Source organism: Gasterosteus aculeatus, chromosome 18 (assembly GCF_964276395.1).
Source record: "Gasterosteus aculeatus chromosome 18, fGasAcu3.hap1.1, whole genome shotgun sequence".
NCBI classification, from domain to species: Eukaryota; Metazoa; Chordata; class Actinopteri; order Perciformes; family Gasterosteidae; genus Gasterosteus; species Gasterosteus aculeatus.
Genome location: NC_135706.1, coordinates 12,252,150 through 12,266,013, shown reverse-complemented (window position 1 = coordinate 12,266,013; position 13,864 = coordinate 12,252,150). Strand labels below are relative to the sequence as shown.

The 13,864-nt window shown below is 46.3% G+C and overlaps 1 protein-coding gene across 4 annotated transcripts in view; it reads right to left on the bottom strand.

The window, feature by feature from the left end:
- The window catches only part of nhsl1b (NHS-like 1b), a 76,821-nt gene that overhangs the window by 60,819 nt on the left and 2,138 nt on the right, over positions 1–13,864 (bottom strand). The gene's annotated exons all lie outside the window — the stretch shown is intronic.

The following is a 13,864-nucleotide window of genomic DNA, read 5'->3' as shown; positions in this document are numbered from 1 at the left end:
CATCACCTGCAGACTACCTCTCCAACAGCTTCCATGCAGTCCCAGCATACAGGCTCCTGCTGCTCTTCCCCACGTCGTCCCAGCAAACAGCCCGAACAAAGCCGGTCTGCACGGCGTCCCTCCACCTCTCACACCTCTCCTTCTAATTCACACGTCTCCAGTTCTGCTCTAATCCCTCTTCGCACCCTCAGCTGCTTCAGTCCTGCAACTAGTTAGATGTGAACGTGTGTGTCGCGACACTTTGCCTTTTACGCAAAAAAACTAAAATAACACACACACACACACACACACACACACACAGGCTTACCTGTGTAAGGGTTTCTTTTTTGCTTCCGGCTCCAAATCCTAATTCCTTTAACAGGCATGATGTTATCTGATCGCTACGAAACGTGCAGCATTTGGCCCCCAAACTGCACCACTCACATCAGTTTAAAGACAACACAGACACACACACACACACACACACACACACAGACACACACACAAAATCACTCCCAATCGCACTGTGTAACCTCTGCACCGCCTCGCTGCACGCGTGCAGAGCCCACACACACTTTGACCAATCAAAAATCTGTCACAAAGAAAGAGGGGTGTGCGTTTGTGTCAGGGGGGAGCGGTGCATTCAAGGGGGGCGCCCCTTAACCGGGTAACCTCTCAACCCCCAAGGTTGCTACGGTGATGCCCAAGCTATCTGCCAAGCGACCGTTGTTGCCGGGGCGATGCAGCGCTTTGCGACGGGTCCTCGGGCCCCGTTCAGTTATCAAGTTAGGGGTCATCGGCGTAAAAACACAGGAAAGCACTCACTTCTGAAACGGGTTCTTTGTAGGTCTAAGCTGCTGAGCAATAAGGACCTGAAGAATGTTACCTAATTTAATGCAGTTAGAACCCGTCCTCAAGGAGGGTTTTACTTAAATCTGCAAACATGATGATGATGATGATGATGAGAGTCAAACGTCTAAAGGCTTCATATATATTCGATAGTTCCACGTCTTTAAGTGAGCGTGTGCAGATCTATCAGTTCTGCAACCGCACATGTTTTCTGCACCTCATTTTAAATGTCAGTTTAAAAATCAACTCAGACCAAACTTGTGTTTAGAGCGAAGGAAACTGATTATTATGTGTGCAAAAAAACTCTGGCCCGTGCATTGTTCGCCCCGATCATAACTTGCAAATCATCCGGAAACCTTTTCGACTATCCCTTTCCGCGGGAACAATTCCTTCCCGCTGCTCTACTTTTCCAGTCCGGCAGGAAGCATCGGTGAAAGACTCGTCACATCCTCCGGCTAACTGACAAGAAAACAGTCAAACAGGAATAATCTGAGGAAGGTGATTGGACGAGGCGGCTGTCCGATAAAGAGCATTTATTCTCAAAGGTCTGAGTTTATGGTCACGGGTTCTGGGGTTTTGGGAGGATGGCGACAGGGACAGGAAATGGAACAGGATGTAGTTGACAGCGACATCTCCCACAGGATGCTGGGAAATGCATCTCTGACAAAAAGGGTTGGTTCATGGTTAATGTTGTGAAGCGTGTGCAGGGAGAGGAGAGCAACTTAAATCTCAAGACAAGGCACAAGCGGACAAAGCAGCAGTACAGCGTACACAGGTTGTAGTTTTCATCCAAATTCACGCCGCTCCCCTTTTTTCAGATTTTCCTGCTAACCCAGTGACAAAGAAACTACTTTAACCTGTTAAAAAAAGGGGTTTCATTCACCTTTTCTACAAAGACTGCTTTACTGAACAAAGACATCTGGGAAAGTCCCAGTATCTTGATATTTCGTGCTGGGCCGCCTCTCGCTTCCTTTACAACCCCATCCTCTGGATCCCTTCATCTCATGTGCTCTCAACTTCTATCTGCTTTACAAAGTTATTGGAAACATTTACCAATAACTGCATTCAAACTCACACATTTCCACACAGATTACAGAGTACAGATTTCATCATTTTTTTGTCATTTTTTAGGTCCTTTTCCTTCCTTTTTTTTGTCTTTTCTTCACCCTACCTGAAAAAAAGGCTTAGTGGACCAACTACTCTCAAGGGCGTATTTTAAATGTGAACAAGTACATTCTAACATGCCAACACATAAACACACACACGCACACACACAGCGAAGCTGCGACATTGTGGTTGAACGGGTTTGGTCTGAGATGAAGAATGGAGGAAAAGCACTGGTACATGGGCTGCTTTGCATCTTAACTCTTGAAATTAAGGGTGTGCAGTATGTGAGCATGTGTGTGTCTGTCTGTGTCTGCACGCACGCACAAGTTAGAGACCAGACAGTCTTCTCACACTCCTCAGAATTTGATGCCACTCACGCATTCATTAGCAGCATGAGAAAAGACGTCAAGGCCCTCAATTAGACAAACAAACACAATTAGCCACCACAAAGGCCTTCATAGAGAGGAAGGAGCAGCGCTCGCGCGCACACACACACACCATGAGGCAGCACTTTGCGTCTGTTCGTTCGGCATGAGTGTGTCTGGACAGTGTCAGCAGAGGGCCGCAGCAGAGAAAAGACAGCTGCAGAGTCCTATCGGTAAATGTCACCAGCACACAGTAGCAGGGCACAGTGACGAACCACACACACACACTTTTTAAAGCCTTTGCAACATGTGGAGCATTGGGCGTTCTGTGAGTGTGTTCAACATTTAATAGAACTGTGCAAATCTGATACACATACAGTTCGAGCAAGAGAAAAGGGGATTATCCTCTTAAATAAGTCCCGTCTTGCTGAGCCGTGTTGGAGAAACGGTGATGTCGACCAGTTTGGTGCCATAAAACCAATCAATCCCCCAGAATACATAACTGCCACTAACTAACTCATGTAAAACCCCGCCAGTCGCCTCGGTGATTCATCGGCACCAGCCGGCTACACGCGCAACCTTTGCAACGATTGACACAACACGCAAACAGCGCACCAAATCAAAGGCTTCCCCAAAAGAATCAGAGTGATGGCTGTGCGTCTTAATGCTGTCCACAATAGCGAGCTCTTCTCCATCAACGACTGTAAACAGACTCAGAAATGACTTTTCTAGGAGGGGGAAACGAGATACAGGTCTTTCAAGAACACACCCGAGGGGAGAGGATATGATCCTCTTGCATGACATTCACACTGGAGGAGAACATGCGTGTGTAGGCCTGTTACCATAGTCAATATATTGACTTATCGCACAATATATGGAAATGAGGGCGATCATTTTTGGTGATGTGATATATTTTATTCATTTTTACATAAACTGCCTTCGTTATATTGTCTTCTTTCTTTGTTGAGAGTGAGTGTTTTCACGACGTCTACAGCCAGTTAGTATAAACAAGTCCACGTGGATTTGGTTTCAAAGCCGCAATCTTCAGCTCCACTGTGAAAACATTTTGGCTTTAAGCAGAGCTGGTATGTCGACTTTAAAAAAAAAAAAAAAAAAAGCCAACAAGTAACCTAAAATCTCATCTAAAGCACAACCATCCCATCCGGTTTTTCAACCAGGGAACAACAACTACAGCTGGAACTGGTACGTGGTCCTCCAGACACTCCTGTTACAGGCTTTTCTCGACAAATATAAACGTGAAAACACGTGAAGAAAATGGCGCACACTCACAGATCGCGTAACTCGCTCTATAGCCACAGAGATTCAATCATTAAAAAAAAAGATTCTGCCTTAAGCCCCAAAAGGTAAATGTTGGTGTTCCTTTCTCGGAATAAGCTCAACAATTGAAAAACTGATCTGGCAGCAGAAATTATTTAATGTCTAAATATTCTGAAGAATAAAACATTCTTTGTTCTTTGAAAGAGTGCACTTGCACTATTATGCTATTACATGGTCATCATGTCATCAGGGGCATGAAGTAATCAGAAAATTACAATAATATCGTTTATCGCAATTAATTTCGCTGCAGCATATCGCACAACCAAAGGTAGTTATCGTGAGTGTGTGTATGTGTGTGTGTGTGTGAGAAAGGGGGATGCAAAGTTTGGACTTCTAACACTACATTTGCTACAATGATATTAACGTCAACATTGATCTCTCTACATGGGTACACCCTATATGGATATGTGACCTGGTTCCATTCAGTGTCCCAGTGACCCACAAGGAAAACTGGCGTGTGTGTGTGTGTGTGTGTGTGTGTGTATATGTGTGTGTGACTTATGGTGTTAGTACATTTAGAGCTGCCGTGGCCGGTAGACATGAGCTCACACAATGGGCTTCTGTGTGAGGCAGAGTGATGGAGAGATTAAACGACGAGGCAGCGCGGCTGAAATGGGAAGAGCAGCTCAGACTTTGAAGATGAACTAGCAAAATCAGCTTGGAACATGTTCAGTTAATAGAAGTAGTCATAACACAGGTAGAACGTACATGACTGAATACCAGTACTACCGAGAGCATATCGCATCAGTGCTTCGGTGAAGAAAAAGCCTTCCAGAAACTCAAAATCGGGGTGCTAGTACCTTTAATTGCTTAGGCGGACATCTGGCAAAGCTCAACTACACCCAAAGCCCTCTACGCCCCAAACTTTGGCAGGGGATGGGGAAACCATTGGGCTTGAGCCCAAACCACAAACCGCTCTGTTGCTTCATGACCCGGACGAAAATAAAATATAAATAACTACCGCGACTTGAGCATGAAACAAAGGGATGGGACGAGGAGGAGTGGTAGAAGAAAACTGCTCAGACCTCGTGTGTCCCCTCGCCTCCCTCCTCCAGACCACAACCACATGAAAGGCCTGCTGGGTTGGGCTCCCATATGGTGAGGAGACACTGGGCGTGTTTGTGTCTTTGGAGGGGTTGGATGGCTGGGGGGGGGCGGGGGGGGGGGGCTCGTCCCCCGGCCTTAAGAAGCCACGCACACAGCTGTTTTCTTGGAGAGCTTCTGCCAGAGATGAAAAAAATGTGCACGCGCGCACACGCACGTCGTTGTCCAATTAGGACACTCAGTTATGTTGTTAGTGGGTGTTTACCATAAACTACCCTCCGCCCCTTCACCCTGCCCACCCCCCATTAACCCTCCTGACCACACTATTCTTCCCCCTCAAGTAATGATTTATTGGCATAATATCTATTCCACAAATAGCATAATGTTCCACAACGGGGGGGTAAACTAATATAAATGTAGTGTTTTTGTTAGTATGCTATTAACGGATGGAAGTTCTTATAATTTTCTGTCATGAACAAGTATAAAAGGTAGAGCTCTGGCACCATATTTGCTCACTTGAGCCTCTGCTTGTTTTCTTTCTTTCCTTCCTGTGTATACTTTATCCCAGCTGTCCCTTCTATTGTTATTATCCTCTTTCTCCCTTTCTCAGCTCCTCCAGGGCATCCTCTCATTTCTGCTCCCACCCGCGGTCTGTCTGTCTGATCCCTCTCCTTCTATCGAGCTACCGAATTGTGACCGTACAGAATGGTCAGCTGGCTGGGAGGGCTAAACACTGGTGAGCAATGTGTGAGTGTGTGACTGCTGGGACAGCCAAAGGAAATCATCCTCCGTTTTCTGCTTTGTCCTGTACAGCCGCATCAGACTCAACGGCACACTGAGCGGACCACGTCGAGACGGACTGAGCTTTGGGAGTTAGGCCAAAGAAGGGAAATGAACAAAAGGGCAAAAGAGGCGGACGTTTAACTGAACTCTGGCTCTCTGCAGAGCATCTTATGAATGGCTCATGCTGTACACTGGCCCGGCAACCTGTGAATGCTACTTTCCTTAGGGGCTGGTCCTGTGACTGCAGTTTTTCTGTGAGTTGTTGCTGTACATAAGCTCAAGACTTCTTATCACAAGTCAACCCAGTCATCAAAATCTGGTATAGGATCTGCTTATTGAATTTGAATATTTTAAAACCATTAACATATCAACACAACTGTGTGAATTATTAACAATTTGATCCTGAAGTTCCCACACAAACTCTACTGTTGGTCCGAAGTTTGGTTCCACTGCTGCGTGGCGGTTTATGGAGGGAGGAGGTCACCGACAGGTTTGTTCTGCCGAGTTACTGTTGAGTCGCTGTGCCGTGATTCCTATTTTAAAATTCATGCATGAAAGAAGCCGTTTCGTGCATGAAGCGGTTAGTTGATAAAGAGGGAAAATAAAGACAGACTGAGTGGAAGAGGAGATAACATGAAAGACTAAATGGAGACGATAGCAGGACGCAGAACAAAGACCAGACTTATTCATAAATGATTGATAAAAGAGAAAGATTGATGCATTTCTCTTTTTCCTCCCAGCCCTAGGGGGTCTGACCTTCTCCATCCCAACCACTCATTGCTGCTCGAGTCTTGCCACAACAAAGGCGTTCAGTCCCGTCTCCAGACCTCCGGGGTAGTGGGGCCCAGAGGACCTCTGCTCCCCAAAGGCCCACAGCCCTTACTGGGGCTTATTAACCTGCTTTCACACACCCTTCTTCCTCCATGACCTTTGGGCCTCTTGGCCAAGTCTTTCCCGACAGTCCCTGGAGGTAAGGGGTGGATGTGAGGCGGTAACAGTGGGAGGGGCCTCTGCTGGAGGGAACTTGCCCCGATGCTCGCAGACAGTAGGGGCACATTGCTGGGGTAATTGGGAGGAGGAGGGGCTTTTTCTTTCATGTGGTGCTGCCCTGTTTGCCTCATTTAGGTTCTCGAATCAAAAGGGGGAATTATATTCAAGTGTGTGGGATGGTTTAAGATGGTAGGTTGCATTGAAAATAAACTAAATAAAATTTGTCTGTACGTATTTCCACATAAAACTAAAACATCTCCACATATCTGATAGAAAAGAAGTACAACAATTGGAACCAGGAGCAGATCAAGTTAAGCAACACAAAACAACTTGAAACACAAACCTTGAATAAAGACAAAATGCCTTTCGCTCTGAGGCAGGAACAGCAACGAATCCTAAAGGGGGTGAAACTGCCCTCCAACGACTACAGCTCAGGTGACGCCACCGACAGGTGAACAATAACGGCTGCCTGACACCCCGGCACCACATCTCCAGCTTCGTGTTCCAGAAAATAATTAGTTATTTTCTATCATGGATTAATCTGCTGCTAAGTTGAGCTCTTTTGTCACCTTGCCGCTTAATTTGACTACATTTGTCTTTTCGATATTAAGTAATTTGATAACTACAAATGTCAACAAGGAATTGTAAAAAACGCATCCACGTGCTCGCCCGGGCTTCTGGAAGCTTTTGGGAAAACACACCCAGGGACGAGGGGACACACCCAGTCTGCGATAGTGAAATGCAAGTTTGTTTGACCACTCAGATCCCAACGCCGCCGCTCCCAAATGCGACTGCCGCTGAAACGAGCCGAGCAGCGCACCTCGGGACACACTGCTGAAAGACAAGCAGGACATTTAAGAATCCGCAGACAGGAAGAGAAGTCCGGCGACGGCAGCGGCCGCACCTCCATGTGAGCGAAACACCGGCGGCCCGCTCACCCAGAGCGCTTCACTGGAGCCTGAATTAACAGGACTCACACCATCATCAATTGTCTGCTCAGCTCCACATTCTCCGGTTGCCTCCATTGGTGGGCAGTAACAGGAATGGGCATGCAGACTCCAGCTGGGTTTAGAGAGATTAACCCTACTGTCGCTGTATGAAATCAAATTCCTCATAATCCCCATCACTGACTCCGAAAATCCCCCCTCACTGTGTGGCACGAGAGGGCCCTTCTAAATGTGCCTTTAAACACACGCACACATCTGCACAAAACAGCTGGATATCTACAATAGTCTTAACATCTATACATGGAGGATTACAGTGTGTTTAAATGTAAGCAAACACAATACAGTGGCAAAAATAAAAGTAAAAAGAATCCCTGTGAATATACCAAAAAGGTCGTTGTTTCAACTGAGTGAACATGTCAACACATGTCTGTAAAACGGCCTGGAAACCCTCAAGACTAGTTACATTTTTAATGAATTTTGCCGCATATTACATGTATTGACAAGCATTATGTCAGATGCGCCAACTTATTGTTCCGTCAGATGGTGAATGTTTGTGGGAACAAGCCTCTTTTTCTCCTTCAGACAAGTTCAATAGCTTATATAACTTTAAAAATACTTCCAATAACCTGCAGCTTTGTCTGCACGTGTGCTCAGCATGTGCAGAGGAGATTTCTGCACCTATTCTCACAGGGGAGAGAGACACGTCAGTAATTCATAGTGTTAGATGACGCGAGAGAATCAAATGTCAATGTTATAAGACGACACACACCTGTTTTGGTCATATAGAACTCCCGGGGCTTAACGTGTCCGGACGGATGTGACGGCAGATCACGGGCCAAACATTTGCATCCCTGCACGCCGCAGCTCACGCAGAGACGAACACGGCCACGTAAATAACGGCCCGAGCCGTGGTACTATTTCACGGACGGTCGGAAACTTTATCAGTGCACTTGCACACAATGAGGTCTCTGTGGAGGAGGCAGCCAGCCAGAGCTGCTACAGAGGGAGATTCAGGAGTCCGTGGGGATTCCTGCGTGGAGTATGTCATATTTCTAGTGACAGCAGCTTCCTCGGGGCGGAGTGAGATGGACCATGAGTGGCTTATTTGTTCTATAGTATTTCACAAATAAAATTAGCAGAGCAAATAAACCCTCTGATTATTAAGTATTACGGCATCGCGGCGCCAAACTCTTTTAGTTGCGTTGAATATAACTGAAGCAAAAGCAATAAAGGGTGTAAAGAGTGAGTGCAAGAGGAGTCTTTTATTTTTAGTTGCATAAAGCTTAGCGACTCTTGGTAGATAGAAAGAAACAGACGGACACGGCGTGTGATATTTAGATTGTAGTTTAAAACAAGACAATCCATGCTGAGTCTAAGACACCCAACACCTCGGCCAGGGACTACATCTGAAAAACCAGTGCGAATTCATTTGTCTTTAGAGGGATTGGGCACTTTGATGGTGTTGTATCTGTGCATGGAAGCTGTGCTGCGCGGGGCGGGGTACGCGTACACGTGTAGATATAATCACCCACGTCGACATGTTTACAAATAGTTCCTGAGAACAGATTACGTCCACTTCTTTGGAACCAAAACACACAGTCGGCAGGGCGGTTTGGAAATGAAACTGTATTTTTTAAATAATCATGACTCTCTCAATACCGCCAATTATTGGACTGACTGTCGAAGAAAAGGTATTAAAAAGAGCTTGAGTGCTCTGAGGGAACAATAAACAGCTGTGACACTCTCGACCCTGTGATCATTTTAAGTTTATGGTTATCGTGATCGCTGGTGCACCAACTGACTGAAATCAGGGACTTTTCCTTCAGCTTGACCAGACGTTGAGACATAAGAATAAACGGTTTTAATGAGGTCTCCTAAATATTAGACATTGTGTGTGTTTTCCTAAGGCGAACCCTTACATCGCACTCGCTGATCGGCTTGTTTATTCAGCTGAGGAAATTCCAGTTTTCCAATGTTTAAAAGACCAAGAATGTGCTCGAAAAAGAGCCAACGAACAGCTGTCGGAAAAGACAAACATAGCGGCGCCCCCCCCCCCCCTTTTGTCACGGTGCCACGGCTTCTTTTTCAATGGAAGTGTTCCGTTTCTTTCTCAATTCAACGGTTGCCGATTAGCCATCACGAGATAAGCCCCGGCTCGCTGCAGCTTAGAAAAGTCCCTGTTTATTCCTCCCGTGGTGGTCATGGAGTCAGACTGTATATCCGTGTGCATCCGAGTGTGACCGGTGTGACTGAGGGGAGGACGTGGGATAACAATAACCTTCACGCTCCTGTAAGAGGAGCTCCCACCTGCTGCAGTGTGTCATTACGCCACCGTGAGACTGTCTGCACGCCCGCCTCACCTCCCCCGAATATTACACAGGATGCATTTAATCTCTAGTATTGTCTCGGTTTTTTTCTTCTGCCACACCTCTCCGGCATGAGCGGCTGCAGACTGTCGCTCTTTGAAGTTGCCCTGGACGGATTTTATGTAGGCAAACACTTTTCTCTTTCAGACCAATTCTTTAAAACATAGAAAAGAGAGACAAACCGATGTGATGGGAGAAACGAGAGAGCCAAAGAGCGAGCAGGGGGCCACGTCTTTGTTGTGACAGTGTGAGGTCGGACATCAAAGTGCAGAGGATGGACAGAGAGGAGAGAGGAAAGGTCTGGAAGCCATAAGAAAACAACAGGAAGAGAGAAAGGGAGAGAAACAGGACAGGGTGTAAGAGAGAGGGGGAGAGAGGAAAGCCTGACGCAAAAAAGGATGTGACCGACGATGGAATATGCTGAACCATCGTGTGCACAGACACGGGTCAGATGTTGCATGAGATTATACAACCTCCCTCAAGGCGCATTTGGTGGATTTTTATTTTTGCCTTTGGGAACAAAGCAGAGCTCATCTGTTCTCGGGAGACTTTCTAGTAGAAAGGCTATCGACCCTGAATATTTGCCTATTTTTCTTCTTCAGAACCACAGTTGTGTAACATCGGGTATGAAACTGTTTGACTCAATTTCCCCATTTCTTAACCGTTAACAACTTGCTGATAACTTGCATTTCAGATGTCTACAAGGTCATCGTTTCCCCCAAAATAAATATCTGGATATCTGAAAAGATGTCATGGTGAAAAAAGAGCCGACGTCCACGGTGGATATTGGTTCTTTTTTAATAGGAATTCAATTACAGATGAATGCAATCCCATCTGGCTATTACATCGTTAACAGAGGGCACCAGAGTGGGAGGTAAATGTTGCTCATCTCCCCGTCGGCTGATGAAACCACAAAATACTCGCGAGTGCTGCATCAGGCTCTTCCAAGTGGGTGAAAACAAACAGCCATGACAAAATCTGAACGGAGACTTAATACTGTGGATGTGCAGGTTGTACTTTATGATCCTTTCAGCAGACACACACACACACACCTCTACATTTAGCCGATCTCTTAGTGACCTAATTGCCATCAAGAGCAGAGAAGCCTTTGACAGATTTGGTTCTTCTCAAGCGGGGGAACGGGAGTTGAGACACTACACATGGCGGTGACTCTAATAGACTGAAGGAGAAACGGCAATCGTTATGCAAGTGCACACACACACACACACACAAACAGGCAAGAAGGGTTCAAGAACAACGCTTGCCAGGCTGCCCTCGCTGGAAGGAGCCCTGTGGGAACTGACTTGTGCATTCTGGCTGTGTAATGACTGCTCTCTCCATGAATGGAGGGGACCACGGCGGGCCGGAGTTGAATGGCGGTGACTGGGAATGGAGGTGGGAACAGGGCTACGTGGGCCTCTGTGTGTGTGTGTGTGTGTGTGTGTGTGAGAAACAAACAGATGGTTAAAGTAACGATAAACAGCAATTAGTTGATTTCGGACTGGCAGTTGGTTCTTGGTCATGTGACACAACTTGAGTTTTGTTTGAGCGCTAAGGTTTCACTGTCGTTATCGTCATCGCTGAATAGAATTGTTTATGCATAAACATGTCTTAGCCGAAATATGCCCATCATCATACGGGCAGAGTGTGTGAGTGCCCTCGCACGTACGCACGCACACACACAGTCACACACACTGATCCTTGAGAAGCTCTTGACCGTCGCAACACACTAAAGATATGTGCATGCTACAGATGAAAGACATGTCTATTAATAAATGACTGCAGAGAGGAATGTTCGGGGGGGTCTGCATGTGTGTCTTTGTGAGACAAAGATTTACTGTGGACATCAGTGAGGCTCTGAGCCCCCAGCAGCAGGCATCGTGATACGTGACATGGTTAAGTCTCTTCCAACTCCAATTAACCTTCACTAGTTTGACCTACTTTTAATATTGAAATAGCTTACTCCCCATTCGACCTGGTACTATATTAGGCAGGGGAGACATTGTGTCTAATATTAATTAAAAAGGAAAATTCCCGTTAAAAGGTAATACGTAAAACTTTTGGGCTTTCCCGGACAAAAGTTGACAACCGTGAAAGAAATGTGGTGAAGACGTTGGTCGTCAATCAAAAGCTGGAGGCCTGGACGCAGTATAAAACGTATATTTTTGCTACAACGCAATAAATCTGAATGTGACATGAAATGATGGGAAATGCACTGATGAGCTATAGCAAATGCTACTGCTATAAATATCCGGCTATCATTACATCTCTGACTGCGACTGCCCACCTTGTACATTGTGACATTAGTCACGGTTACTTAATAACTACACTATCTGTCGACTAAAGCCGAGCCAACTCATGTCAACCAGAAGCAGAATACTAAACTAGACTTTATCTAAACTCTTGACTCTGTTCCCCTCCGAGGCTTGACAGAATGACCTCTGACCTGCCGAGCGGGACTTCAGCACAAAATGGATTAACAAAAAGGCACGAGACGGTCAAAATACACACATTAGCCTATCGTGTTCCTGTTCAAACTGCAACTGATGATTGCTTTGACTGCACCGGCACACAAACAAGACCAGAGACACTAAGCACACACACACTTACTCACTCACTACGCCCTTCCCTCAAAGTCAGTCCTCCCAGCATACAGGGGCCCCTTTTTTCTGCCCCTTACCAGTAACACGATCCATCTCGGACCGGAGGTCAGAGAAGGAATCCTGACCCACAGTAGTTGAAGACAAAAGAGTGACCGGTCACCGTTAAATGCTTAAATCATTACGCAATACTTTTCTTCAGGTCTGGTCAAATACTGTAACGGCGATGTGCCACGAGGTCTCATCAAAGTTGAACCAAAAACATCGTATCGGAGGTGGAGCTCAAAAAACAGTGCTGCATAACAGCGTGATGTTCTACCATTACACATTAACTTTCATTTCAATACCCTTTCAAAACAACACCGCCAGCTGTTCTATGTTATGACACATGCAAATCCTTGAGTAACGCTGTGGAGGGCTGGGGGGGGGGGGGGTCTTCAAATGGCATTCTCGAAAGACAGGTGTCAAGCATACATGTGTTGTAATGACTCTGATGCCCATGGCACGGCTGGCCTTGGGGGGAGATGGGGGGGGCTGGCAGAGAGCCACGTGTAACGCCGCATTCCAGTCTGCTGGCTCACACCGCCGCTGACTGAGTGAATTACTTAATTGGGTTTTATTCAAAAAGGAGCTCCTAACCCCAGCTAGTACTGCCGTGAGAGCGCCAATAGGTACCGGTACTGGGAGCGGTCCAACCACGCCAAACAACACAGCAGATTAGCTGAACGTCTGGTAGCCGTCACATAGCGGGATGGAGTATGAGTCTGTGTTAATGTGTGTGTTTGTTCAATGCATTGCTCATCGCGTGTACTTGTGTCTGGGAACTGTCTGCTGAGCTTGTAGTTTCCCTGCAACCAGTTTGTGAACCTGTGTGTGTGTGTGTGTGTGTGTGTGCGTGTGTGAGTCACAGTCAGAAAAGGGTGGAGTGAAAAGATGGGACATTATAAAAGGGAACCAAAACCAGTGACTCAAGACTTAAGTCCTCTTCCGTCGCCAATGTTCAGAACAATGTGGGCTCGTCTTCAGAATCCTACTGTGCAACATTTTTCAGAGGCAAACAAACAAAAAAAAAAAAGCCAGGCAGCAAACCCAAGGCAAACTCTGTGCCTTAATTACAATGTTTACACAGTACCATGTAACTACCATTAAAAAGGTCAGCGGTGGTATAAAGAAGCATATGTACTCACTTAAAAGGCTCTACTATCAGAGCAGACCGCACCGCTGGCACGAGGACCGGAGCCTGAGTTAATGCACGACCAGCGTGCGACTACAGGAGGGCAGCAAAACAAATCACAAAACCAACAAAAGTCTGCACATGTGGCAGCAAATGGGGATTGATTTTCAGTTTATCTTTCAGTTGACCAACTTTGTTTACGAGCATAAAACAGCAAGAACGAATGGGACGGGGTGGACGTGGGAGGGGGGGGGGTGTAAGGCCACCCGTGATCTCTGTAGCCTTTGAAGAGCTCAACACAGATGGCGAGTCCGTTGAGATG